Source organism: Octodon degus, unplaced genomic scaffold (genome assembly GCF_000260255.1).
Source record: "Octodon degus isolate 3935 unplaced genomic scaffold, OctDeg1.0 scaffold00067, whole genome shotgun sequence".
NCBI lineage: Eukaryota > Metazoa > Chordata > Mammalia > Rodentia > Octodontidae > Octodon > Octodon degus.
Genome location: NW_004524643.1, coordinates 11148533 through 11176358, shown reverse-complemented (window position 1 = coordinate 11176358; position 27826 = coordinate 11148533). Strand labels below are relative to the sequence as shown.

The following is a 27826-nucleotide window of genomic DNA, read 5'->3' as shown; positions in this document are numbered from 1 at the left end:
GCTTTACATTATGTACCTCATTTTTATACTTTTTTGCTGGATGGTTAAGACCAAGATAAAGCAAGACCTGTATAACAATAAATGTAACTTTTGTATCTGATAAGGTCAGTCAAGTCCCTTCAGGATTTATCCTGTAACCCTGTACTGCACTTTGTAGAACCTCTGTCAGTGTCAGCCATGTGGATGAGTCACTTCCATTGCTTGACCAATTTGCCCTCTGTGAAAGCCTGAGAGAAAGTTTTCTTTCCATGTGGCTTTTCTTAGGTACACTATACATCATCAATCACATTCCTCTGTGGCTCCATAATCTCCTTGCTCAGAAAATTTGGGACACAACTGAGTAACATGATGTTATAGTACAGGTTCTTATACGTCCTCAGTCTTCACTGACCTTGAAAGACTAGAGCCAAAATGTTGGCTGATCTTGCAGCCCTTCCTTTTCTCCAATTTTTGATCTGCAAACTTAGGTTGTGAACCCTCCAGAAGAGCAGCTTATTATTACCCTGCAATGATCTTGAGAAACATCAGCAGGTTTTTGAAACTAGCAGTGAGTTGGTAGGATTCTCAACCTGACTAACTATACATGCTGATACCTGTGAACCAAGCAACTCCACTGAAGATAACAATGTGTAACAGAAGGGTCATGCTTGGAATGCCTGTCATTCTGGTCTTCTAAATACATACTTCTTGTCAAGACATACCAATTATTACCATACTGTCTCACAAGTAGAAGTTTTCTTTTTAATGGCTAATAAATGAGAAAAAAGGAAAAAGAAAAAAAAAGTCACAGAACTGTCCTGCTACAATGCTGTATATGGTTAGATTTCTAAATTTCTGTGTAAAAAATATGTGTTTATTCCTATTTAAAAATTTTTTTTCTTCATATTCTGTAAGGACTTAAATTTGAACACATCAACACTTGATGGAAAATACCTGTTCCACATTATGCCTAAGATGTTTGATATTTAGACAGATAGTGAGGGTAAACTGAACTGGACTCTGGAAACTTCAGCAAGAGTGATCTCCGTGCCTTTCCCACTAACTTCCGGAAGCCATCCTAGCTGGCCTCACAGGACCCAGAGAGTCTCTGTCTTCCTCCCAGCTCCACAAGCTTCTTCTGGAACATTGCCTTCTTCACTCTCTGGCAGCGGGGCTGGTGCTAAATTTGCCCCTTATTCCATTGTATCAGCTTTGGTTGTGATACAGCACAGTTATGGAGTATCCACTCTACGCTAGGGTCAGGCTCTGCCTGCATGGGGCTTACAGTAGGGAAGGGTGACAAATAAGCAAGAAAGTGTACAATGTCAGGAGGTTGTAAATGCTCTGAAGACAAAGCAAGACAAGGGGACAACAAAGTGATGACAATGATTCGCTATATGGAGTGGTCAGGGAAGGCATCTCTGAGCAGAGAGGCAGAAGCAGAAACCTGGGCCCAGATACAGGAAGGTGTACATATGAAGGTCTTGGGGCAGTGACATGTTTGTCAGGCTTAAAGCACAGAGGGAAGCTGATGTGTCTGTGGGTCATAAGCTGGCTTTGGCTTTTCTCTCCAACTCCTTGGAGCTATGATTCCTGTTGATGGTCCCATCCCAGCTCACCTGACCTCCTTTGCTTTCTTTCTACACTCTGGCCAGGATCCTACCTCACACCTTGTACTTGCTGCTCTAAGCTTATGGTGCCCTCCTGTGTGGGCCCATACTTGGCTGCTTTTTATATATCAGGTCAGCTCACATGGTGTTTCCCTGGGATGAACAATTAGCCAGGGGACAATGGTGGGAGATGGGCCTAAGCAGGAGAGAAGGGATTGTATTCTGAGATAGAAAGCCATTGGGGGCTTGGGCAGGAAAAATGAGTGTTGCCACCCAATTTATTTTAACAGGTACACACTGGTCACTAGAGGACAAGAGCAGAGGCAAGGAGACCAACTGGGAGGCTACTATGATAATCCACTTGAGTGATGATGCCGCCTGCATTTGGGTGGCAGTGGTACAATTCTAGATGAAGCTCCAAGATGGAGTCAGAAAAATTTATTGAGGATTAGGTGTGGATCTGGGGACAGGAGAGGAGTTCAGGATGACTCATGGATGAATGGAGTTGGTAAAGAACTGGTTTGCAGGTGGCAGACCCAGAGTGCAGATTGGGCAAAATTTGAAATTCATGTTTAACACCCTGTGGGAGGTATAGAATGGTATGGGAATTCATGGGGCTGGGTTCCAGAGGGGAGGTGTGATGTCAACTTGATTGGCTTGAGAGATACCTTGGAGAATACACTCATACACTTCTGGGTACCCATACACATCTAGGTATGTCTGATGGGCCATGCAGGCATGATCATGAGGACTGTGTGGTCCTAGACCCCTTCCTGGGGCTCTTCTCTTGATCTCTGCTTCCTGAATGTAATGAGGTGATTTCCTCAGCCATGCCCCATACCATGGAGACAACTGCCTTGGAGCCAATGACCAGGGACTGCAGCCCCCAAAACCATGAGCCAAAGGAAGCCTCTCCTCCTGTAAGTTGTGTCAGGTATTTTGTCCCAGGAAGGAGTTGACTAACACAGGAGGTCAGGCACAAAGAAGACCCCACACTACCTCTAAGGCATCTACATCCATTCATCCCTAGTGTCACCATCCTATACTAAGCTGTCATGCTCCTGCACTGGATGACTCCACTAACCCGCCTGCTCCCCTCTCATCCACACTGGCCCCTGTAATGGTGCATTCCTTCTACAGCAGCCTAAGGAAACCTTTAGAAACATAAATTAGATCACACCACTCTTCCTCTTTAAACTCCCACCTCCTCCTCATTGCACTGTGAAGAAATCTCATCTCCTTACCCCAGTTTATAGGACCTGTAGGAGCTGGCTCTGGCCTTTCCATCCTCTTGATTCCCATCAAGAATCATTGTCCCCTTTGATGGCCCGTTCCAACCAGCCTGACCTCCTTTCCTTTCTTTCAGCACTTTGGCCAGGATCCTGCCACAGAGCCTCGCACTTGCTGCTCTAAGCTCATAGCACTCTCCGCTGGGCTCTGTCCAACATGGGCTGCTTTTCATAGACCAGGTCTCAGCTCACATGTCTCCGACCATGCCCTCTCAGTTCAGTAACTGCCTCCCTTGCTCCAGGTCACCCCGCTCTTTTCCTTGGTGACACTGACCCTCTCTGATGATTCTCTCTGTCAGTGTGATCATCGGTTGACATGGAATGAATCATGAAGGTAAGAGTGCTTAGCTCACCATGGCCTTTCCAGAAACTGTCCCAGCAGTGGTCTTATAGCAGTAACTTGATAAATAGCGAATGAAGGAAGGCATGATCCAGGCTCCTTGGATCTCTTCATGAACCATTAGTGGTTTTATTGCTCCAAAACTAGCCAGTCATATACATAATTAGACATACATGCTGTTCCCATACCCATCTTCTCGCCTTTATACTGGACAGTTATACATGGCCTGTCATAATATTGTGATAGTATAGAAAAATAGTTTCTTGCCCATATTCGACTTAAATACACAATGAGGAATGTAAATACTTATAATTGTTTTTTAAATTTTATTTACTTTTTGTCTTTTTACAACAGGATCTCACTATATCGTTCAGGCTGGCCTTGAACTCACTTTGTAGCTCAGGCTGGCCTCAAACTTGCAGCGATCCTTCTGCCTCAGCTTCCTCAGTGCTGGGATTATAGGCATGTGTTATCAAGCCCAGCACTTGTAATTGTTGTAGTTATGATTTACATAAAAAACATATTTCCTCCTACTTGTTCAAGTGTCAGCAGACTACTTAGAGCATGTAAGACACTCAATAAACATTTCTTGAGTAAATAAATGAATGGTTCAACTTAGTTAAACACCACACTGACATTTCCATTGAAGCACTTCAGGAGCTCCAGTGGCGCAATCGGTTAGCGTGCGGTACTTATACTGAAGTGCTTCAAACCCCTTATAGATGCAAATCTAATTTTTGCCAAACCTAAGTAAGAAAAAAAAAAAACCCAGAAATAAATTGGATGCTGAGATGTAAATACTTAAAACTTTGCTTGTCATGTTTTCGGTCAATGACCATTTCCTTTGGGCTGTCAGCAAGTTGCCTTTACAATAAAAAAAAAAATGTATGTTTGCAACTTACCAAATGCATTTACTATTTTATCACTTGCAGCTTGTAAATCTAAACTGCTTTGATAGTTTTCAAGTTGACTTGTAGAGTCTTCTTTTGCTTGAATTAGGAAGCACTGGTTTGAAATACGGGCATACTCCCACGGTAAATTGCCACTCTTCTAATGGGCTTCCAAGTGGGGATTTTCTTTTACAATGAGGCTTTGCCTCTTGAAAAAAGGCTGGAACTCACTGAACGTGGTGCCCTTTACAGACCTCTCCAGGCCTTGGATCGATCCCACCTGGGATCATCCTGCTTGTGTCAAGGCTTTGGAGAGAGGTTTGTCAACAGAGTCATCCCATCCAGTTATCTAAAGAGCAGGGAGAGGTGTGTCCCTGCTGGGACCTGATGTCCTTTTAGTCCTAGTGCTTGACTGGGGGCAGGGTGGGCGAAATTCAAGTGTGCAAGCTGAAGGGGCCCAAAATGCTTTACTGTGGCATTTAGTCAAGGGTGCTCCTGCCCACAGGGGTTGGTGTTCTGGGCGAGGCTGTAGGGCTTGGTTGAAGGGCTGCAGACGGCTCCTCGGAGCCTCTCCCCTCAGTTCTGGCTCTGTGCATGCCTTTCTCTGGGCCTTGCTTCTCCTGTCTTTTCCCAAAGGGCTCTTTTGGCAGGGGGTAAGAGGGAGGGCTGCTGGGTGTCCCTTCTCCCTCTGCCCTTTCCAGTCTCTCTCTCCTTAGCCTCTTTGCTGGTCTGCTTAGGGACTATAAATGGAGAGTTGGCCTCTGGGCAGGAATGTGGGCCTGGCTGGGCCCCTGCAGCACTGCTCCCTCAGGGAGCAGCCAGGCTGGGTCTCCTGGCAGCCTTTATATGTATATATATATAGCCTCGGGACATCCGATCCAGCCTGCACCTGCCTTGGGCTTCAGACACCCCTGCCCTGCCCAGGCCGGACCTGTGGCCTGTGCGCTGGGGCTGGCCCAGGGCACATATTTGGGAAGGATGTAGGAGTGTCCAAGGGTCAGGGGGTGAAAATGTGCATACCAGGTGAGGTGGGCCCAGCCTTTGCTTTGCTGTCCCTGAATCCTCTGAGTGTCCCTTTGTGTCCCTTGCTAATTTGGTCCTTGGGAAAGCCTGAAAGTGCTCACTACTCAGGTAGTCTTACTTGGGGCCAGCAGTCTGGGTGGGGTGGTACAGCCAGGGTAAAGACATGGTCCCAGGATCAGGACCAGGCTCCTGGAGAATTTCCACCCTGATGCTCTTGGGTACCCTTAGCTTCCCCCATGTAAAACAGGGCTTAGATCTGCAAGATGATCTGGGGGCTGTACAGCAGGGGTCCACATAGAGGGGAAAGGTGACAGGAAGGCAGCAATGATGCATACACTTCCCGCCCAGTGTGCAGGCTGTGGGCTTGTGCAGTGGCATGTGCGCCATGCCCACTAGCAGTTGTCCGCTCCATGTTCTTCCATTCATTCAAAGGATGCTTATCCAGGTCCAGGAAATAAAGCAGCAAACAGACAGACACTATCCCCCATTCTCGTGCAGCTGATATTCAGACAGAACAAATAGACAGCAAAAAGATACACAGCAATAAGTGAATCATACGGTGTGCTAGATGGTCATATGTGCTACAGAAAGACCCTGAAAGCCGAGCAAGATGAGCGGGGTTGGGGTGTCAGCATGGGGCTGCTTGCAGGATTAAACATAATAATCAAGTTGACAAAGTGACATTTGAGCAAAGAGTTAAATGAGATTGGAGAGCAGGCCACATGGCTATCTGAAGAATAATGCTCCTGGCAGAGAGAATGAGTAATAATTGAGCAATTTCTGTGGAGACTCTGGGTGAGGAAGATGTGTCCTCCCAGGAGTCTGTGGCCTTCGTGGACAAAGCAAAGGGCATGAAAGGGCAAGAGAGTCAGACGGTCTGCCACTCATGACAGAAGTGTGTCCTGTAAGCCAGCCAAGAAGTTCTCTAAACATTAGACAATAAACTGGGCATGCCCCCAATAAGTTTGCTGAAATCTTGCTCCAGTACTGACACGGCTCTCACACCTCACAGATTGTTTTCTCAAGAGGGAATTCTCTATACATTGGTATAAATTGACCTAAAGGTGAAATTTTCCTTCTTACCACTTCTTTTTTCTTTTTTTTTTTCATTTATGTATTTGGCACAGGGTCTCACTACATAGCTCGGACTCGTAGTGCTTCTCCTGTTTTCAGCCTCCCTAGTACTGGGATTACAGGTGTGTGCGATCACGCCTGGACTTGTTCTCTGGCTCAGCTTACCCCAGGGTGGGGCTGACACAGCATGAGGGACAGGTGATTGAACCCTGGTCTCTGTCCTTGCCAAAGCAGATGCTTAGTCCCCTGAGTTATCTCACTGGCCCTTTCTTACAACTTCTTACAATTCAGCTTGTGTTCCAAGGATGGGAGGGTACACAGGTAAGGAGGGGAGGGCACCCACTGTGCTTGACATGAGCTTGCTTGAGTCTGTGGTGGGCAGGCCTCCAAAAAATCTCCTCCTTTAGGTTTCAGGTGGCAAGCATTTCCTCCAACAAGGAGGAAAGTGGCTAAGACACTGTGTATATACCACAAAGCAGATATACTCCACATACCACAGGAAGTCTTTCAAGGTGCAAGATTCCTGTCCCTGGATCCACTCAGATTGTCCCCCATGTCCCCTGCTGACTTGGTCCCCGAGAAAGCTTGAAAGTGTCCACTGCATAAGTGTAGAGTCTACTTTGGGACCAGTCTGGATTGGCCTGGTTGGACTATGTGTAGCCACTGTTTACAGATATGATCACATGATAAGGGACCACCACATCACATGCCATGGACACACCATGTCTATGCCATGCACTATGGTTTATCTCTAGATGTTCCCTCAAAGCCTCATGTACTCATAGGCAGGATTATTATTTTGTTTGTTTGTTTTTTAGTACAGGGTCTACAGGGTCTCATTACATAGATCAGACTCCTAATAAACCTCTTGTTTTCAGCCTCCTAAGCGCTGGGACTACAGGCATGCACCACCATGCCCAGTCTCAGTGCTGCCTCAGCATGCCCCAGGGGTAGGACCAGCATGGCATACCTAGGCTCGTACCCTGGTCCCTGTGTCTGCATAAGCAGGTGCTTTAATCCACTGAGCCATCTGGCCTGACGAGACAGGACTTTTAGAAGGTGGGGGCTGGTTGGAAGAGGTGGTTCATCGTGCTCATGACCTGGAAGGCTGTCTCTCCCTCTCTGCCTCCTCCTGTCTTTCTGTTCCCTGACGCTGGTGATGTGAACACTTTTCCTCCTCCCAGGCCATTCCAAAGTGGTGTTCTTGGGTTTAAGCCTGTTGAATAGGGGCTGAAACCTTTAAAGTGGGTGCCAAAATAAACTTCTTCCTCAAGGTGTGGGTGTCAAATATATATATTTTTTTTGTGGAACCAGGGATTGAAAAGATATTTTATCTCAGCAATGAGGAAAGTGACTAAAACAGATTTTGGTCCTGAGAGTGGGGGTTTTGCTATGATCCTACCTGGCCATACAGTTCAGAAATCTTTGTAGGTGGTTCAGAGGAGAAGTTTAAAAGCTCTTAGAGATACTGGTTGGAGATTCAGCTTTAAAATGCTGTAAGCTGAACTTGATGCAAGATTCTGGCCAGAATTCAGAAAACCAGAATACTGACAGAAATGGACATTGTAAAGACCAAGCTCCAGAGGTTTCAGTTGGGAACAAGGATTCCATTGGCAGTTGAGCTAAAGACCATGTGTGTTTTTGTTTGTCAGAAAATTTATCTATATTTTTCTTGGCACTTTGCAAGAGATTGAGATTTTGGACAGTAGACTAATTAATCTGGTGGAGGAAACTTTCAGGCAGCCCAACATTCAAGGTGTGGGCTGGGTACTGCTTACTACTTTTATTGAGACTTACGTTGAAATTCAGGAGCAAAAGGTTCATTTGAAAACTTTGCATTTTCCCCAGAAAGGAAGTCCCTAAAAAAAATTTACAGCCTAGAAGAGCTTGACTGCTGAAAAGATTTGCATTAAGGAGAAGCCAAATACTTTTCATTAAGACAATAGAAAAGGTGTCTTGATGGTGTGTGAGGAATCCATAAGGCCTCGCCCACTACATGGCTCAAGAATGTAATGGTACAAAGCTTTCATTTGAGGTGAGAGCCCTAAGGCACTCTGCTTAAGAAAGGCCAACTAGGGAATTGGATCGCTCAGATTAGTTTCATGGTGCTCAGCCATCCAGGCACTCAGAGGTCACTGCAGCCATGACTCATAGATTCCTGGCTACTGCTCAAACTGGCAGCAGAATTTGGCATCATCCACATGGCTCTGGTTTTACAAACATGCAGGATGCAAGAGTTGTGGGGTCAAGGAGGCTTCTGCTCAAATTTCAGAAGAAGGCCTGATAGGCCAGGAAGTCTGTTCTTCAGAGGGCAGTTTGTAGAGCCATGAGAGTGAAGCTAAAAGTGGAACAGAGATCCCAGAAAGCTGGAGAAACCAGGAATGTGGAATGTCTGTTGAGAAAGCTTACAGGCAGTAAGCAAAGCTACCATCATAGACAGGCCACAAGAGCTATAAACAGGAGTGCTGTAGGGGTAGGGCCACCCAAGCTCTGTGGATCCCACATCTGACCCCATCTGCCTGAGGTACAGGACATGGAGCTGTGGGATTTAATGCTTGCTTGTTAGGCTTCTGCCTTGACTTGACTTCATTCAATTCTGTCCCCTTATTCCTCCCTTTGGAAAGGGAATGTCATTGTATGTGAGCAGTGTTTAACTTTCTTTTTGATTTTTACCAGGCCTGACAGCAGAGAGTTTCAAGTCTCAGAGAGGACTTTGGACTTGGACACTTCAGCACTGCTGAAACTGTTAAGGCTTGGAGGTTCTTAGGGATGGGCTACACACATGGTGTATAAAGAGATGCATATGAATCTTTTGGGGGTCAGGGGTGGAATGTTGGGGTTCTAAATCTCGATTCCCCCCCCCCAAGTCTCATGTGCTCACAGGTGAGTGAACCATGGGGCACTAGAGCTAAATGTGATGTTTGGAGAGCATCTGGTTAGAAGAGGAAGCTTACTGGGGTGCGATGCATCTCCCCCGCCGCCCCGGCTCCCCTTTTCTCTCTCTGCTCTCTGACCACCATGACATGAACACTTTCCTCTATCTGGGCCTCAATACCATGATGTCCCTATGTGCAAGCTGGCCAAACATTGACTGAATTTCTAAAACATGACCCAAACTAAACTTCTCCTTTAAGTTGTGAGTGTCAGATATTTTGTACCAGCAATGAGAAAGTAAATCAACACCATTTACACCCCACGTACCATGTACACTCCACATATCACATGCACCTTATATGCTACGGACACCTCACAAGCTATGGACACCCCACGCATCATGCATGGTCCACTTAATGTTGTGCACACCTCAGAATTTGTCTTGCCTCCAAGTTCTTCCCCAGGGACTTAGGATCCAGGTGAGCAGAAGCACCAGGAGCCGAGACTGTTTGCCAGGGCAGGCGTGCTGCAGCCACCTGAGAACCAAACCCAGCATGCCTGATGTTGGAGAGGCCCAGGGGCTTGTTCATGCCTCTCCTCCACGTCTGCTGTCCCCATAGCTGCAGTTTGCTTCTGCCTCAGTGGTGAGGCCACAGCTCTCAGCAGCCCAGCTTCTGAGATCCAAAATACAGATACAATGCAGTGTACTAAAACAAATAATGGGACACAAACAACTGCACAACAGCTTAATAAGTAGAAGGAGTCAAGGAGGCAGGGCTCGTGAGGGTGTTAATTATTTCTTGTAGGCTCTTAAAATGAGGGGCTGTGCATGGAGGGAGAGCTCACAGCCTCTACTGAATGACACACTAGAAAATGCAATTCAACTTTCAGCATGAGCCTGACAGAAATAACACTGCCAGTGGATGGGGTTGCCCACAGAGCACATTGTCCCTGAGCTAAGCTGCCCTGGCAATGGCCGGAAAATGGGCGGGACCCTCTCAGAGGTACCCCGGACTTGTGCATGGCAAGGATCTAAGAGAAGCAGAGAGGGCCCCAGTTTTCCACCTCTGATGCCCCACCTGAGGCTGTACCCAGGGCACAGCTCAGGTCAGCCTGGGGCACACAGGCGCTGTGCCCTCACCCATACCCATCCTGGTACCTGCGTGTTGTGTCGCATCAGGCAGACTCACAGACTGCAGATGCCTCACAGGGTGCATGTCCATCTTGCACAGAATGTACATTCCACACTGCTTGTACATGTGATGCACACGTGATGCACACCCCATGCTCCCTGTCCACTTCACATGTTGTGTAAATGTGCAGCACATTCTCTGTGCACACTCCACACACATTGTGTGCATCCCTCCTATTCCACACATGTCCCATGTGGTGCACAAACCATTTGTGCTAGGATCGTGCTGCAGCCATATCAGCTTACACACAGCGCCACCTCTCACACCCCGTGCTACCTCACGCACTCCGCATGGCTCACGTAGGTAGTGTGCCACACACACTTCTTATCCACACATACCTCCGGCAGAGACTTCCATACTGAGTGCACCTCACACAGAGAATGCACCTTACACACCATGAATGAACACACCACAGCCTGAGTCCTGCCTGCTCATAGTCTATGAAATACATCAATGCCTTGGCCCCATGTGACGCATACTCCCAAGTCCTCTACTCCTTCTGCAAAGAGGATACTAAGAGACCTATTGTCTGTGGTGCCTTCTCTTTTTTGAAGTGTCCAGTTGGAAGCCGAAAAGTGAGAGGGGACTGGTCCTCCATATCAGGGCTCGGGGGAGCTAGAAATGAGGCTGGCACATGTGCCAGGGTCTGGGGGCAGCTGTGGGCCTGGTTAGGGGGCTCAGCTCCCCACCTCTCATGCTGCCCCCTTTGGGCCTAGTCAGCCCACCTGCCAGCCTGGGGGCTCCAAGGCACTGGGATTAAGGCACACACAGCCGCTGGGCTCCAGGGACAGACGCCAGCTGCTGCCCCAGCAGCTGCCCAGCCGCATGCCTCTGAAGGAAGGGTGGGCCGGTTGTCTTCCCCAAGCCTTCTCACTCCCTGCCAGGGATGCCCAGGACCCAGGTTTTCCTGGCAGAAGGACGGAGGGCTGAGGGCCTCATGGTTGACCCTCCGGCTGCCCAGGATGCCTGTCATCTGCCTCCACCCTCATCCTGTCCTGCCTCCTCCAGGAAACTTTCTTGAATTGTTGCTTCCCCAGGTACCCCAACTGGCCTAACCTTCTCCACTCCTCAGATGTCCCCAAACAGCCGTGCTGTTTCTAAGCTCCAAGCTAGGCACTAAGGCTAATCTGTACAGTTCCCTGGCCTCAGATGGCCTTTTCTATGAAAGAGGGACAGGGAGGAAAGGAGGGAGGGAGGGAGGGAGACAGAGAGAGAGAGAGAGAGAGAATCATCAAGGTTCCACGATTACATGAGAGAATGCCTGCTTGGAGCGGCCAGTGCAAGAAGACTTTCCCAAGCAGGAAGTAGTGGTGTTTTGTTGTTTTTCCTCTTGAGTGTTGAAGAGAGTAAGACTGCCGAAGATAAGAGCTGAAAGAAAAGCACGCAAGGCTCCGAGCACAACACGAGCACAGATCAGTAGACACTGACATCACGTCCTGGGGCATTCCCCACACAGGTGACACTGTGTCTATAGTCTCTTTGGTCTTTAGGATCTGATGTTCAGACTTCTAAAGGGATAACCAATTCTGGAACAAAGCCTTTCGTGTTCCAGGTAAGATGGCAGTAGGGCCAGGGGTCGAGTGGCTCTGTGGAGGGATGATGGGGAAGACAGCAGCCTCAGGTAGCAGGGGAGGGGGATAGCCTGGACCAGAGCCTAAAGCCCACATTTGCATCTGGCTGTGCCCTGCCCGCTTCTGTGCTTCCCACACCCTTTCACAGATCCACTTTCTGCACAGGTAGGATGGAGATGTTGCACTCTGGCTCTGCTCACCCAAGCTTGTGGGCTTGCTAGCAGCCCTGCTCTTCTGGATTTCTCAGCCTCCCTTCTTCTCTGGGCAAGAGGACACAGGTCTACGCAAGGCAGCCCAGGGCCATGTACATGCAGGCATCGGTCAGCACCAGGGTGGGTAAAATCCGAAGCCTGCTTCCCAGCTAACTGAGGAAGCGCGAAGGTTGTACTCTTTTCCTTCTCTTGTAGCTGCAACATGACTTATTCGGCCCACTGCATTGGACTTAGTGAGCTTGAAGGTGGCCCTGATCTCATCTGACAAGGAGACTGGGTCACCAGTGCTGGGGCTGTGATCCCCACAAGTCTACTGGACTGAGGTGTTTGATAACCTGGCTTCAAGTGCTGGTTCCGTATGTGGCTTACCTGGGTTAAGTCACGTCCCCTCTCTGAGTCTCACTTTCCAGCTGTGAAATGGGGCTCGCTGTAGCCCTGACCTTACAGGATTGCAAGGGCTAAGCTGCCTCGTGGGGCTCACAGTGGGGGCTTGGGAGTGACTCTTGCTTCCTGGCTCTTCCTCTGGGAGAAAGCTGTGGGAAGGAGAGGGTGTCAGGAAGCTGGCCTGGTTGAACGGGCTCTGGACTTGTTAGTTGAGGGCTAGGGGGGTGCAGAAGCAGCTGGAAGAGGGGCGACCACGCGGCTCATATTCCCCACACGGGTGACGCTGGATTGTGAGTACTGTCTGCAGCAGCAGGCGTCACTGCTTTGCTGCGCACGCGGGCAGCCTGCCAGCCGCCCCTAAACAAAGCCTGGCCCTGGGAGCAGAGCAGCGACGACAGATGCAGAGGGGCTGGTGTGGCAGGGCTGGGGTGGGGGTGGGGTGCCCAAGGGGGCAGCTCTCTGCCATGACATCGCACAAAGGGCCGAGTCCAGCACAGACAGCATCTCACCAGCCACAGTCCCTGCCCTGTCCCTGGATGCCTGGGAGTGGTGACCCCACTTGCCCATGAATCACATGTGTGAAAGAGAAGCTCTGGGTGGGGTGAAAATGCTCTCTCCTGCTTCTACATCAGCTCCAGGAGCCCAGACCTTGACATGAGGAACGAACTTGACTCTGAATGGATAAAGATGAACTTGTCCTCCTTGTGCCCTAGAAGCAGGGACCCTCCCTTAGTGGTGGACTCAGGCAGACCCAGGGTCACCATGGGCTGATGCTCATGTAGTTTTGCTTCCAACAGGAGGTGGTGCCCCTGCCATGACCCACTGAACTCAGAGGTCTCGGGTCACATTGATCTTTCTTAGCTGTCTTGGGATGGGAGCTTGGAGTGCGTTTGTCCCAGGCAAGGTGGGGCAGTGGACAGAACACAGGGAGAAAGTAGTGTCCAGTCTTGGGGCCTGCCAGACCCAGTCCACTCTGTCCTCTCAGGACCTCGCCTGTCTCTTCTTCCCCTCTCCTCCCAGCCTTCTTTTCCAGTCTCTTATGAATAGCTCCAAACACGGGCAGAAGCATGTGCTGTAAATCATAAAGTCCAGTTCTGACAGTCCTTAGCTCTAAGAGAGGGGATGATGGCGCACCATGTCTGTGTCAACCTGGCTCATGAGTGTCCCAGTGCTGCCCCCTTTTGAATTATTCTGAAGCAGATTTTAAACATCCTATAATTTCATTTGTATATGTTTAATTGTATGTTGCTAGCACAGAAGGACTTATTTTTGACGTAAGTGCAATGTTATTGGGATACTAAACATTGACAGTAATTTCTTTTATTTATTGTTTACTTATTTATTTATTTATTTGGTACAGAGTCCCCTACATAGCTTGGACTCAAGTGATCCTCCTGTCTCAGCCTCCCCGGTGCTGGGATTACAGGTGTGTACTACCATGCTCAGTTTCTGAGGCTTCAGTGTGCCTGCGATGGCATGTGGCCAGGCATCGAACCCTGGTCCCTGCACTTGCCTAACCTTGATTAAGCAGGTGCTTTAGTCCATTGAGCTATCTCGCTAGCTCCCCAACAGCAATTTCTCATATCATCAAATACATGGCCGGTAATGAAAGTTCCAATTTTAAAATAAATTTTACTTGTTGGCTTACATTGAGATCCTAATAGTTTACACATTGTGAGATCAGTTGATCTGTTAGGCATTTTTTAATCTAAAAATTCCTGCCACTTGTTGTGTGTTTACATTTGTAATTTATTTATTGAAAAAAAATTGGTTCTTTGCTCTGTAGGCTGCTTGTCCTGTATTTTCTCACAGACATTTTCAAATTTCATCCCTACATGTGGCTTCACACGGCCACCTGTCTTCTGTATTTTCTGCATATTGGTATCTGGGTAGAGGTTTGGCCAAACTCATATCTGATTTGTTTGGATAAGACTCCTCTGTAGGCATCATTGTACTCTTCCCTTGGAGACAAGTAATGGCTAAGTGCCTGGTTTTTTTCTTTTCAGTTTTTGTGGTTTTACTAAAGCAAAAATAAACATGCACACAGGCCATCTACTCGTTTTCTTCGCTGCACAGCCTGGCATTGGGATTGGTGACTCGGATGGCTGGCTGGGCTGCTCTTTCCACGATGGCCTTGCGGTTCTTAGAGGAGACATTGTGAGCAATCTCTGCGCAGTAAGACTCATTGCACATCAGCCGCACCTCCAGCTCCTTAACATTGCACACCAGGAACTTCTGGAAGCCGCTGGGTGCCATGTGCTTGGTCTTCTTGTTCCTTCTGTAACCTATGTTGGGCATCAAGGTCTGACCCTTGAACCTCCTACGCACCCTGTTGTCGATGCCTCTGGATTTCCGACAGAGGCGCTTAATTTTGACATATCGGTCTGAGTGGTGCCAGATGAACTTCTTGGTCCTCTTTTTGATGATTGTGAGCTTCATGAGGGGCCTGAGGGCTGCCATGGTACCAAGTTGGAGATGGCTGCTACCTCTGTAGGCAGCACGGAGGAAGAGAGGGGATGGTGGCCTGAGTGGCTAAGTGTCTTTAACCAAGATTCCTTTCAAAAACGTTTTCATTCATTCATTCATTCATTCATTCATTCATTCATTCATTCATTCACTTTATGGTATTATAGATGGAACTCAGGGCCTTACACATGTTAGGCAAATGCTCTACCACTGACTTATATCTTCAGATCTCTTTGTTTTGTTTTGAAACAAGGCCTCCTTAAGTTCCTGGGTAGCCTTGAACTTGCAGTCTTTCTGCCTCAGCCTCCCAAGTAGCTGGGATTACAAAAGTGTGCTGCCAGGCCCAGTTCCAAAGTTTTTATAGGGCTGTCGTTGCTGGCTCCTCTTCTTCACTTCCTGTTTTCTCGTTAACTTCCCCCAGACAGGCTTCTGCCAAGAAGACAGGCTTCTTTTCTTTATCCCAACTAGCTATGCTCCATGGTGTCCACAGTCTATTCTTTGCACTACTTTCCAATATCTTTGTGACCTCTGTTCCTTAGATGCTAAAGTCTCCACTGGGTTTTGCTCTCTGCCTACCTGCAAAGTGGTTACATCAGTTGCAAGACTTCACCACTATCTATATGTGGATGGATTTATCCATTTCCAGCCAAGACTTCCCTTGCCAACCACTTGAGATGCAGACGTTCAACAGTCTACTCAGGCATTTCCACTTGGATGGCTCACGAGGCCTTCGTGTTCATCGAGTCTCTATGCCAGGCATGGCAGCACACACCTGCAGTCTTAGTATTTTGGGAGCTGAGGCCAGATGATGGCAAGATCATGCCCAGCCTGGACAACTTAGTGACTTAGTGGAGATCTTGTCCCAAAACAAAAAAATTCAAGAGGGCTAGGGATGTAGCTCATTGCAAAGACCCATTCGTGCGTGATACTCAGTCCCTAGTATGACCAAAACCAATCAACCAACCAACCAAACAAACAAACTCATCCAGTCCAGAAATGTGCTCATTATCTTCCTCAGGAATCTAGCCAGTCCTCAGGAAACCTTTACTTCTCATTCAACAGTGTCATTATCTACACTGTTACCCAATGTAGGCCCTGGATGTCTTCTCTCACCTCTCTCCTCATTGCATTCTCACTTAATTGGCCACTAAATTGTACTTATCTTGCCTCCTACATATTCCTTAAGGCCATCTCCTCTCTCTTCTGTTTGCCTCCATGTAGGAGAGACTGAGACTCTTTATCTCTGCTCTTTATTGTTGTAAAAACCCCGTCTAAGGTGACTCTACCTTGAGTCTTGAGGCTTTTTAAGTTTGTCCCAACACTGCCTGTGGGCTGGTGACTCTGAAACAGAACAAGCAATGCCTGCCTGCATAGCACTCCGCCATCTCCAAGATCAAGTCCAAGTGACCTGGTATGGTATTCAAGGCCATCCAGAGTGCATCTCTACTTATGCTCTGGCCACATGGCTTCATGTCCCCTGGGAGTAGCATGGACTCCTCTTACAGGATGGTTCATGTGGCCAGAACTTCTCTCTTATCTTTTCCTTCTTCCAATGCCCCTGCTCTTCTCATGGCCTGTCTGCCATTTGTCCTTGAAGACCTAATGCAGGGTGTCTCAGTGAAACTTATCTAACACTGGCCCTCAATCTCCAGCCTGTAGACCCCCTCAGCACCTTTGTCCCCAAACCTCAGTATCCTCATTTGTAAGTAGTTATTACATGCATGAAATACATGAATATGAATAAGGAATGTAAAACAGCAACCCTACTGGGTGGCTGAATGACACTGTTATAACTTCCAGCATAACTTTCCATATTAGGCTGACACTGTAGCACAGGAATAATCTGTGGGCTGCCCTTATCTATGGCACAGGGATGATAGCACTCCCTGAAGGGCTGCTACAAGGCCAGGATGAAGTCTTTTATCCACAAGGAGAAAGTCCGAGTGATTAGTTCTTCTCCAAGCCTCGGGACTCTTTGGATGTCTGTGGTGCTTTTCAGATACTCAGACCTGATACTGAGAGTCCGTGGGGCTTAGTAGAAAGGGTTGGCATATGACTGATTCTGTGCCTGCCTAGTGGAGCTGCCGGGCGGCCCAGCCATCATGGGGCTCTTTCTTTCTTTCTTTCTTTCTTTCTTTCTTTCTTTCTGTCTGTCTGTCTGTCTGTCTGTCTTTCTTTCTTTTTTAATTTTATGTGTGTGTGTGTGTGTGTGCCCCCACCAGGGGGCAGGGCTGGCTGGCATGTGGTGCTGGGGGATTGAACCGCTGTCCCTGTGCTTTGCTAAGCTTGTTCTAAGTAGGTGCTTTAGACCACTGAGCCATCTTACCAGCCCAAGGGCTCTTTCTTGAGTTTGGTTTTTAGCCACAACAAGCGTGGTTCCACTGGCTGCCTTATCTTTTCTGGAGTTGTATTCATATGAATGGGTTCCCAACCAAATGAGAGGAGTCACTGCAGCCTTTCAGACTGTTAGTTTCTTGTTGTGGTTTTTATCTAGATGCCCCCAAAACCTCTTGTGCTCATAGATGGGGCTTTAGGAGGTGACTGGATCATGGATTGGGGTTAGTCCACTGATCAGCTGGGGGTGATGTTGGGAGATGAAGTCCGGGGGCAGAGGCGGATGGCTGTGGGCCTAGCCTGTGGCAGCGCGTGTCCCCCCTCCTCCCTTGAGTGCTGCTGCTTCTCCCTGCCACATCATAAACTCTTTCTCTTGTGCCATGATCCTGAGACTATAGAACTATAAAAGGGAACCTCTGCAAACCGTAAGCTGAAGCAAACCTTTACTAGTTGAACTTGTTGATGTCAGGTGTCTTGGTTCAGCACTGAGAAAGTAACTTAGACACTTCTCTTCACAGGTGCGAATGAAAATGGGTTCTCCTGTCTTTGGAGCAATAACGATGATGACAACAATAATATTTATGACTCCTATGTAATAAGCAGGTGAAACAGAATCTCACCAGATTCTCACATTAATTCACTAAATACTATTACTAGCCCTATTTTACAGATGAGGGAGCTCAGGATGGAGAAACTGTTCAGCGAGCTCAACAGAGTTGGAATCTGAACCCAAGCCACTCCAACTCCAAGGTCAAGACTCTGCTTCACTTTTTCTCCCTCAGAGGTCTTATGTTTTTTTCTGCTGCTCTCAAGTTGGCTACTTGATGTGTTACTTTTTGCTAGCTCACTTCCGCCATTCTCTGCAGGCTTCACGTCACACCCTGACAAAGAATGGCAGGTGGACAGTGGTGGGGGTCATTGTGGAAGGGCATTTTTCCAGCTCTGCACAGGTAAGGCAGGGACTCCAACTTCTGCCCCAGCCCCACCCCTCCCAAAGTGACACTTAAAATGGCATCCTTCCCTTGAAGGACACTGCCTGCTGGTCATTCCTGGGGACAGCCCCAAGGCTTGGCCAAGCCAAGGACCAGAAGTGGTGTTTCTCCCGGAGTCCCGATCTCTTGTGGCTCATGTCTATGGGTCAGTGAGGAGCAAAACTCCAGGAAGGAAGACAAGGCCTCCAACCTTAGGCCTGGCTTGGAGAAACCCGAGAAAGGTCCTAGAACAGCTGACTCTGGGCGCCACAGTTTGGAGGTGGCTGTCCCCTCCCCCACACTGGCTGTACTGTGAGTCACGGGTTTTAAGCTGAGCACTCTGGGAGATTAACCAGCTTTGTGACCAGCTGCTGGAGGAGGATACTTGGCCGAAAGAAGCAGGATAAGGTTACCCTTTCAGAAGTTTATAGGAAGGCCCATAAATGCCCCCAACTGCTATGAGGCCCATGCTCTCTTGGATGTCCCCCCCCCCCAAGACTCTTAGAGGTCCTACTTGTCTTCTCTACTTCTCTCTCATCTAGCAGCTTCTGCTAATCTGGCACTCACTGGGTAGGATACTTCCTGGGCCCTCTGGTTCCAAGGAGGTTCTTGGGCAGTGGCCCTTCTTTCCTGGAGGATGCACATTGGGAACAGAACATGCTGGAGTCAGTGGGAAGGTCTTGGCTCCTGCCTGGCTCAGGCTTGGGGCAGAGGCTGATGGGAAATGCCTGCTGCAGGATGGGGTGGGGGGCAGTGGCTCTTGGGCTGTCATAGATGGGGATGGACTCCAGCCTAAGGTCCCAGAATGCATCTTGTCAAGGGATGAGGATAACTTGAGTCCCAAAATGGGGAATCATGAGGCCTGAGTTCTGGCCTGGCACTCACCTCAACCCTCTGGCCTTGTAGTCTTTTACTTCCAAAAGGAGATTCCAGTGGCCCAATCCTTTCAAACTCTACTCTATGCAGCCCTGCACAAACATGTAGGTTTAGCATTTCAGGCTTGAAGGATTCCCCAACTATCATACACAACCTTTTTTTCAGATTTGTATTCATGAAAAAAGCCTCCCTTTCCCACAACTGATTATTCATTCAATAGCTCTTTATAGAATGCCTACTATGTGGTAACTCTGTTATAGCTGGCAAAAAAACACTTGAGTACTCTATAAAGACTAAGAGTTACACACATGGACTTATAATATGACTATGACAACAAACTGACCCTTGTGTGTGCTGTATGCATCAGGGCTTCATCCGAAGACAAGCTTCTGCTCCTAAAAATGTTGGCTGGGGATGATCTCCTGGGCATATCTCCCTGTCCACCTGACTTCACTCCAAAGCCCTGAGCTGTCAGTCCCTTTGCCTGTGTGGTCGCCTAAGAAGAGTGGGGGGAGGCATGTTGGGCCCTAGGCCAGCCCTGGGTGTGAGGGTTTCTCCACATGGTATATGGGCAGGAGGGTGGTGCTGGGGCAGCCTGCATCTTTGAACCCAAAGATGAGCTGTTCAGGAGAGCCTGGCTCTGCCCCCAACCGCCCCCATGGGTGTCACTGCACATGCCATCTTTTGCCCCATGCCGGGCACTTTACATACAGTTCCTTAATCTTGATAACTGAGTATCCTAAGCCATATTTTACAAAGAAATGGATGGACTATGGTAAGTGCCAGTGAGGCAGCAGAGAGTGGGATAGGGCCCATTCTAGTCCAGTGGGAGACAACAAAAGTAGGATAGAGATGTTTCCTAAATTAACTCAATCTCCTGAACACCACTATATTATTATCACACCCATCTTATAGAAGGGGAAACTGAGGCAGAAAGATTAGTATTCTGAAGTCATAGAACAGGAAAGACAGATCTGAGCCTTGAACCTCAGCACTGGGGCCACTGAGCGCATGTGTGTTACCACCATGCTGTGCCACGTCACAGTCAACGAGCTTTCCTCAGTGCCTGGACTGGGACTGTCCCTGCCATGCCACAGCCTGCCTCTGCTGATAGACACAGATGGACAGCAGTCACACCAAGGGTGTGGACAGAAGCACCTGGGCTCAGCATTGGAGGACACAGGAAGGGCCAGGGTGTGACTCCTCCTGGCTTTGCCCCTGACCAGCTGGATGGCTTTGGACAGGCAGAAGACCTCTCCAAAGGCCTACAGCATCTTTCAGGGTTGGTCAGGATTAAACAGACAATTCATTATGGTGTCAATCACTGTGCAAAGCCAGACAACAAGCACCCAGAAGATAGTAGCCTTTGTTATTTACAAAACTATGGAGTTGGTGGAGAGAAGGAGGAAGCACAGAATTCTGGACTTTGTCTCCTTATGAGTCTTATTCCTGGCCAGAGATGGGACTGCTGTGCCCAGCCCTGTCCCTAGCTTCAAGCCTGTCCAGGCACCTGCTGTGGGTCCTGGCAGCCCCAGACAGGGCCAGAGAAGGGCCATCAGGAAGCCAGGAGGGCGAGTGAGGACAACCAGCCGAGCTCTTCACTGTAGGGGAGCCCTGGGGTGGGGGCAGGGCAGCTTCTGATAGTGGGTGCCTGCTTGGAAGGGGTGAGGGCTGTGTGTCTATGAGGAGTGAGTGGCAGAAGGGCTAGTTAGAGCCCCCCTCCCTTAGAAGCCCTGGAAAGACCTCCAGGAGATGCACACAGCATCAGAAATGCCCAATGTAAGTGTGAGCCCAGCTTCTGCGAGGAGGAGGAAGATGGATAGGGTGGGTTGCTGCAGTGAAGGCTTCCCAGGGACTGGGGGTTCTGAGCCTTAAGAATGGGGCCTGGGCTCCTTCCAGGCAGAGGGGACAGCAGATGCCAAGGCTGGAGGCTGGACCATGGCAGTGGGGAAGGTCTGGCGCTCCTCACCTTGGCTGTGTTGCAGCGCAACTATTTTGGTGGTCAAGGGTGTGGTAGAGCTTCCTGGAGTCCCCAAGCTGGTCCTGGCTGTCATGGGGGCATGAGGAGCAGGAGTGAGTTTAGGGCAGGAGGAACCAGGGGCCAGCACTCCCCTGCTGTGATCTCTGTCTTAGGATCAGAATTTTTATTTTATTTTATTTTATTTTTTTGGTGGACTGGGGGATTGAACTCAGGCCCTTGTGCTTGCCAGGGAAGTGCTTATTCTACTGAGCCATCTCCCTGGCCCCTGGATCAGAGATTTGATGCTCTGAGAGTCATGGCTAACACTGCTACTGCCAAGGACTGCTGGTATGCTGTGTGGGGACGATGAGACTTGCACCCCAGAAGTCGTAGCTGCAGAACCTGAACCCCGGCCTGGGGGCGGGGGAGTTCTTGATACTCTTAACACACAACTTAGAGTACAGAAGTGTCTCATCGGCAGCTTTATACCGATGCACTAAGGGATCAGGTCTGGGTCAATGAACACAGTTCTCAGAGGGGGATAACAGACTGTCCTATGAGGGACCTCCAGGGTCTTAGAGCCAGGGCCGCTTGTCACTCAGTGCCAACTGTTCGTAGGGGCGCACCATCAAGGCCTCTGCTTGACCTTCAAAGGTCTAACACAGGGCAGGACACATTCAGACCCAGCCAGCAATCCCGAGGCCGATCCTGAGGCCTTCGCAGCCGGTGACTTTCAGCCGCAGGGCCCCAGCACACGTGCGCGGTGCACTCGCCTGCAGCCGCGCACCCCGCACACGCCTGCAGGCTAAGAAGCGCACAGCCTGGCTGGCTCGGCGGAGGGGGAGCCAGTTGTCGGGCGGTGCCGCCGCGGTCACAGAGCATTAGCCCTGCGGCTGCCCCGCCAGGTGCGGCCACTGCCCCTAATCCCTGGCCCTGGCCCGCTAAGCCCGGCCTGAGCGACGCCACAGCTGGGGGCGGTCAGCCACGCGCGCCCTCACCGCAGCCCTGCCCCTCCCCATGTGCCACCTGGACTCTGGCTCCCCAGTCCTTCGCAGCTCTCTACAGCAACCTGACCCTGTCGCTTGTACCCTAACTGTCCCTTAGCACCCTCCAAGGGCCCACCACACCCCTTCCCCCTGTGCCTGCCTGCCTGTGTTTCTGCCCTTTTGGGGGCCAGGGCTGCACTCTCAAACAGGGTGCTCCAAGGCAAGACCTGCAGGACCCAGAGCCCCCACCCTCGCGCTTCTGCCTGCCTTTCCAAGCCTGTCATTCACCTGCTCATCCTCCATGCTGATTGGGCCATGGCCCTCCTCTAGGCAGGCTTGTAAAATCCCAGGAGTTCCTATCCCATCCCCCCATAGCTCACATCCCCAAGCTATACCAGCCAGGACTCATCACACTTCAGGTCTTTTTTTTTTTTTTTTTGGTGGCACCGGTGATTGAACTCAGATCCTTGCGTTTGCCAGTCAAGCGCTTATCCTACTGAGCCATCTCCCCAGCCCCGCAAACTTCAATTCTAACCCTCTGACTTTGCCAAGCTTCTCACAGTGGGTCCCAGGATCATTGGGGAGGGATCCTAGGGCCACTTGGAATATCAGCTTAATTTATTTGAAGAACGAAGTGTGATTTAAAGGACTTGGGAGGACCCTTCTGCTGTCCCACAACATCAGCAAGGTCAAACATGTCCACTCATCTGGACAGCAAAGACAGAGGAGTGTGGGAAGCCACCCCTGGCCATGTGTCCTCGCCTCAGCCCATCCTGTCACTTAACTCCCAGGGTCTAAACCAGCCAAGGCAGCCTTTCCATCTGATGTGGAACAAGATGGGACAAAGTGAAGTTTGAGAACTGAGGAGAAGGATTTAGGACAGATTGTGAGGGGTCTGCGCCATCTTGAAAGGTTCCCTAGAAAGATAGGTCTCTAGGCTGTCTCTCTGGGGGTCTTGGCTTCCAGCACTGCTAGTACTGGTGCTGATGGACAGCTCTGGCAGGTGGGAGGGCTGGTCACCCCCCACAGCCCTGCCCACCTGTCACCCTCTGCTCCCTTGACCAGCTGCCTGACCCACTGACCAACTTCCTGCTGCTTCCCAGCACCCTGGCCACTGTGTTTGGTGCCCTGCCCTCTCCAGCCTTTTCCTTCAACTTGCTGGCTCAGAGCACACAGCGTACAAGTGTCACACAACCACATTCACCCTGCGTACGAAGATGCTTGCACTAATGCAGGGCTGTGTGCTTACTCACCCTACATCTGAGTCTGCTTCGCACTCACGTAAGCTGAGCCAAGTGGCTTCTGCCAAGGTGGGAGGACATAGGCATTGCCATCTCTGTGGCAATCGGCCACATGGCGAGGCAAAGGCAGTAGCCTGCACCTCCTGACACCTGTCCTGCCTCTGATATTGTTGACCTTGTCAAGCTACTTAGCCTCTCTCCCCTCGTGTTTCCCATCTGTCAGTTGGAGCTGAGTACCTCCCAAGATTGTTTTGGCAATAAGATGGACAAAATCTACGGAGAGGAGTAACGGTGTTTAATGGAAGTGCGGAACACACGCTAATCATTAATATTATCATCTAGTGGGGGCTGAGAGGCTCCTGGAAATGGAGTTGACAGTGTTCCTTTCATCAGTCGTCTTTGGTTATTGTTCAAATGGTCTTGATGGTAAGTTTTCCTCATAGTATTTTTATGCTTTTTCCCATACTATGGAGACCGCATCAACCAATTGCCCATCATTGCGCAGCCCTCCCCGGATCCTCGCTATGGTCACTCATTCTTTGCTGTTTGGAACCCGAGGAAACAGACAAGACTGGACCCCAGCTGGGAGGAGGGTGGGCTGGGTCCTGAAGATTACACTCCTTGCTTTGGAATCTGTCCTTGGTCCCATCTCCAGACCAATGTCAGGATCCTGGTCTTTGAGGTGCATCTTTTTGCTTTCCAGGGTAAAAATACTATTTTCTCCACCTCCCCAAAAATGACCCTGCCATCTCTTGGATCTCCTCAAGGACCATTACCAACACATTCGTCTCAACTCATGTGTCCTTGGGATTCAGAATGGAATTTCTCGGCATCTAAAGAGAAGAAGGTGCTTAGCAGAGCTCTGAGCTCTAGGGCAACCTATTCCTGGGTCTCCTTCAGTCTGCTCCTGTCAGAACTCATTCTATCCCTGGCCATGTTTGAAAAGTGAGTGAAGCCCTTTGAGGCTCACTAACCCCTAGGGAGACAATGGATGCAGGGTGAAATTGAGGAGCTCCTCTGAGCAGCCTGTAGCATTTTTCCAAATGCTAGAGGTCCTTCCCCTCCCTGAGTCTGCTCTGAAGTTCTCTCTCTGGTTTATCTTCAGGTATGTGTCTTGCCTTGCTACATGTTTTATTACAATTGTTATAAGCTATTGTGATCTTTCCTTTACCAGCCGTCTATTGCTGGATAACAAATTACCCCCAAATTACCAACTTTAAACAACACAAGTTTAGGATTCCATGGTTTCTGTGGGTCAGGAGCCCAGACTTCTTAGCTGTGGTGGGGTGCTGTGCCTCTCACAGGCCACCATGAGGGTGTTAGCTGGTCCTGCAGTTACCCCAAGGTTTGAGAAGGCAGGATCCATGCCCAGGTCACTCATGTGGCTGTTGGCTGGAGGTCTCAGGTCCTTGTTCTGTGAGACAGCTTGCAACATGGCAACTGGCTTCTCTCAGAAGAAATAAACTAAGAAGGCATACCAAAGAAAGTACATCCGAGAAAATCCTTATCTCTGTAGTGACCCAGGCTTGGAAGTGACACCCCTCTACTTCTTCTGATACTTATACCCATGGAGAAGGGAAGACATTGTACCAGGAGACAAGAATCAGTTGGGGCCATCTTGGTGGCAGCTACCACATTTCCTGTCTGGCTTCTTCCTGAGTAACCGTGCCTGGCACAATGCCCTCTGTGATGTATGTGTTGAGAGAAGGAACGTGACCATCAGAGTCTGCTCTGAAGAGACTTTATTATTCTATATTGTTTTTTTTTTTGGCTGTTATCTCCACCTCCATTCACTCTTTCTGTACTTTTCATCCACATGGGAATCACAACGACATTCCTAGACATATTTAAATGTGAGTAACACATTTGCTCAGGGGAACCTGTCTAGCATTTTCTTTCCTTGTTTTTGAATGTCACCTTCTGGAAAATGGGGACATACATGGAGCATCTCTTATGCAGGTGGCTTCTATGGTTACTGCGAATTGATTGCTTTCTTTCGGGTTCCCATGGCCTCTCCTTGTCTAGCTGTTCAGGATTGGTTTCAGAACAACCTTTCCTGCACGTTTTCCTGTTGTGGCACTTGGTACCCTGAAGCTTCCTGGTGTGTGGACTGGCTGGTCTTCTTGGGTGAGCAATGACCTCCCATGGTGTAGGGACACTTCAGGGAACATCATGGAGCACACATTAGGTTCTAGGATGAGTTAGAAACCAGCAAGACCAAGGGCAACTCTGCTACTCCCAACGCGTAGATGGAACAGGTGCTCGGGAATGTTCGCTCTTTATGCAAGATCAACCTTTCAGTGAGTGAAGCCAAAATAATTGTCAAGAGCAGTAATGGCAGAACTTCTGGGAGTGGCTCCCCAGTTTCCACGCCCCTATCCCTGGAACCTGTGCATATAATTTTCCTCTGCAGGTGTTATACTGTGTGGTGCAGTTCACCTTTGAGAGGTTAGTATGAAGGAGCCTGCTTAGTCAGCTTTCTGCTGCTGTGACAAAATACTCAAGATAACCAGCTTAATGGAGATAAGATTCATTTTTGTCTCACGGGTTTGGAGATTTCAGTCCACAACTGCTTATCCCCGTGGCCTTTGGTCCTGTGGCAAAGCAGTACATGGTGGCAGCTAGTGTGTGGCAGAGGAGACCACTTGTCTTATCACAGCCAGGAAGTGAAAAGCAGAGAGAAAGGGGCGAGGGCCCCAGTACCCCTTCTGGGTGTGCTTCCAAGGATCCAGCTTTTGTATTTGGCCTTTTCCCCCTAGTGTGGTATTTTCAAGGTTCATCCAAGTTATAGCTAACACAAGTACTCATTTCTTTTGGTGAGTAGCATTTTATTGTATGGACATATTACATTCTAGTAGTCTACTCATGAATTGGAGGACATTTGGGTTCTTTCTAGTTGTTTTAAAAATGTATTTAGTACAGGGACTACAGGGTCTCACAACACAGATTGGACTTATAGTGATCCTCCTGTTTTCAGCCTCTTAAGTGCTGGGATTACAAGTGCACACCATCATGCCCAGTCTCAATCACTGTCTCAGCATGCCCTGGGGATGGGGCTAGGGATTGAACCCTGAGCAGGCACTTTAGTCAGCTGAGCTATCTGACTGGCCCTTCTTTCTAATTTTTAGTTATGAATAAAGCTATGATGAGCATTCGTGAATAAGCTTTGTTGTAAACATGTTTTGATGATTTTTTTTGATATATAGCTAGAAGCAAAATTTCTGGACCATATGTTTAACTTTTTGAGGAATTATCAGTCTGTTTTGCAAAGTGACTGCACTGACTTACATTCCCACCAGAGATATACTAGCATCATTTTATTGAAACTATTCTCATAGCTATGAAGTAAAATCTCATTGTAATTTTAATTTGCATTTCCCTAATGAAAACTGATGTTGAGTTGGTAGTATTTTAAGCCAACATGTTTATGATAATTTGTTATAGGAAAAAAACCAACACAGGTGTTTTTCCATATCCAGGTACTAAAATTAGAAATGTGGCAAAAGTTGACAGCAACATATACTACTTAAGGTAGCCAGAGAAGTCAGTATGTGGCATTCTGACAAGGCAGGCCTGGGTAGCTCTGGGTATGAGTACAGGCATCTAAAAAGAAGAGAATGAAGCTGAATTAAGTGCCAGGACACTTACCTGATTATAAAGGCATGAACAGGCAGCAGACATGAGGTAAAGCAGAGGGGAATAAGGTGCTAGAACATTATGACCATAAACATTATGACCATATTAAAGGTCTGATCTTTCAACCACAGGTAATCTTGTGCCAGGAGATCCAGGCTAGAAAGCTCATGACTGCTTCAACCCCATGGATATGTTTCAACATCTCTACTTCCATTTCTCTACTCTAGCCAAGAGCAGGTTAGAGGATTTCCTCTTCCCTTTACAACCTTGACTGACTGATTCGTTCATGAATGGATCAAGTTTTGTTCCAGGTACTTGGGATACAGTCTGGCAATGTGTTACATTTAGACCCGACCACCAGAGTCTCATGTGTTCAGGACTGAAGCTTTTAAAAGATGATTGGATCATGGAGGTGCTGCACTGATCTGTGGATTAATCTGTGGTGAATTCAGAGCTAAGTGCTGTTTGGGGTGGGGACCAGTAACAAGAGGTGGGCCAAGGGGTATGTGACCTGGAAAGGGTACCTCTCCTCCAGTTTCTTTCTTTTTCTCTTTGCTTCCTCGGCACCACAACATTAGCAGCTTTCCTTCTTGGTGGGCCCTTCCATCAAGCCATTCCTGGACTGGAGTCAGCCGACCACACAAGGACTGACTTCTGTAACTGGGGGCTAAATATGAATCTCTTTTCCATTAAGTTACAGGTGTTGCACATTGTGTCTCAGCAAAAGAAGAGTGACTAGGACAGATTTTTGTATGAGGAGTAGGGTCCTTGCTGGAACTATAACTGAAAATATGGTTTAGAAGATGTTGGAACTGGTTCACAGGATGAGTTTAGGAAGGTTTGAAGGTACCATCTAGATGAACCCTAGAATGCTCTAAGTTGAGTGGATGGGAGATTCTAGTCAGAGCTTAGAAGAC

At 48.7% G+C, this 27826-nt stretch overlaps 1 pseudogene; it reads right to left on the bottom strand.

The window, feature by feature from the left end:
- Positions 1-14491: 14491 nt before the first annotated feature.
- On the bottom strand, positions 14492-14899 carry LOC101590482 (annotated as a pseudogene).
- Between the last annotated feature and the right edge of the window lie 12927 nt (positions 14900-27826).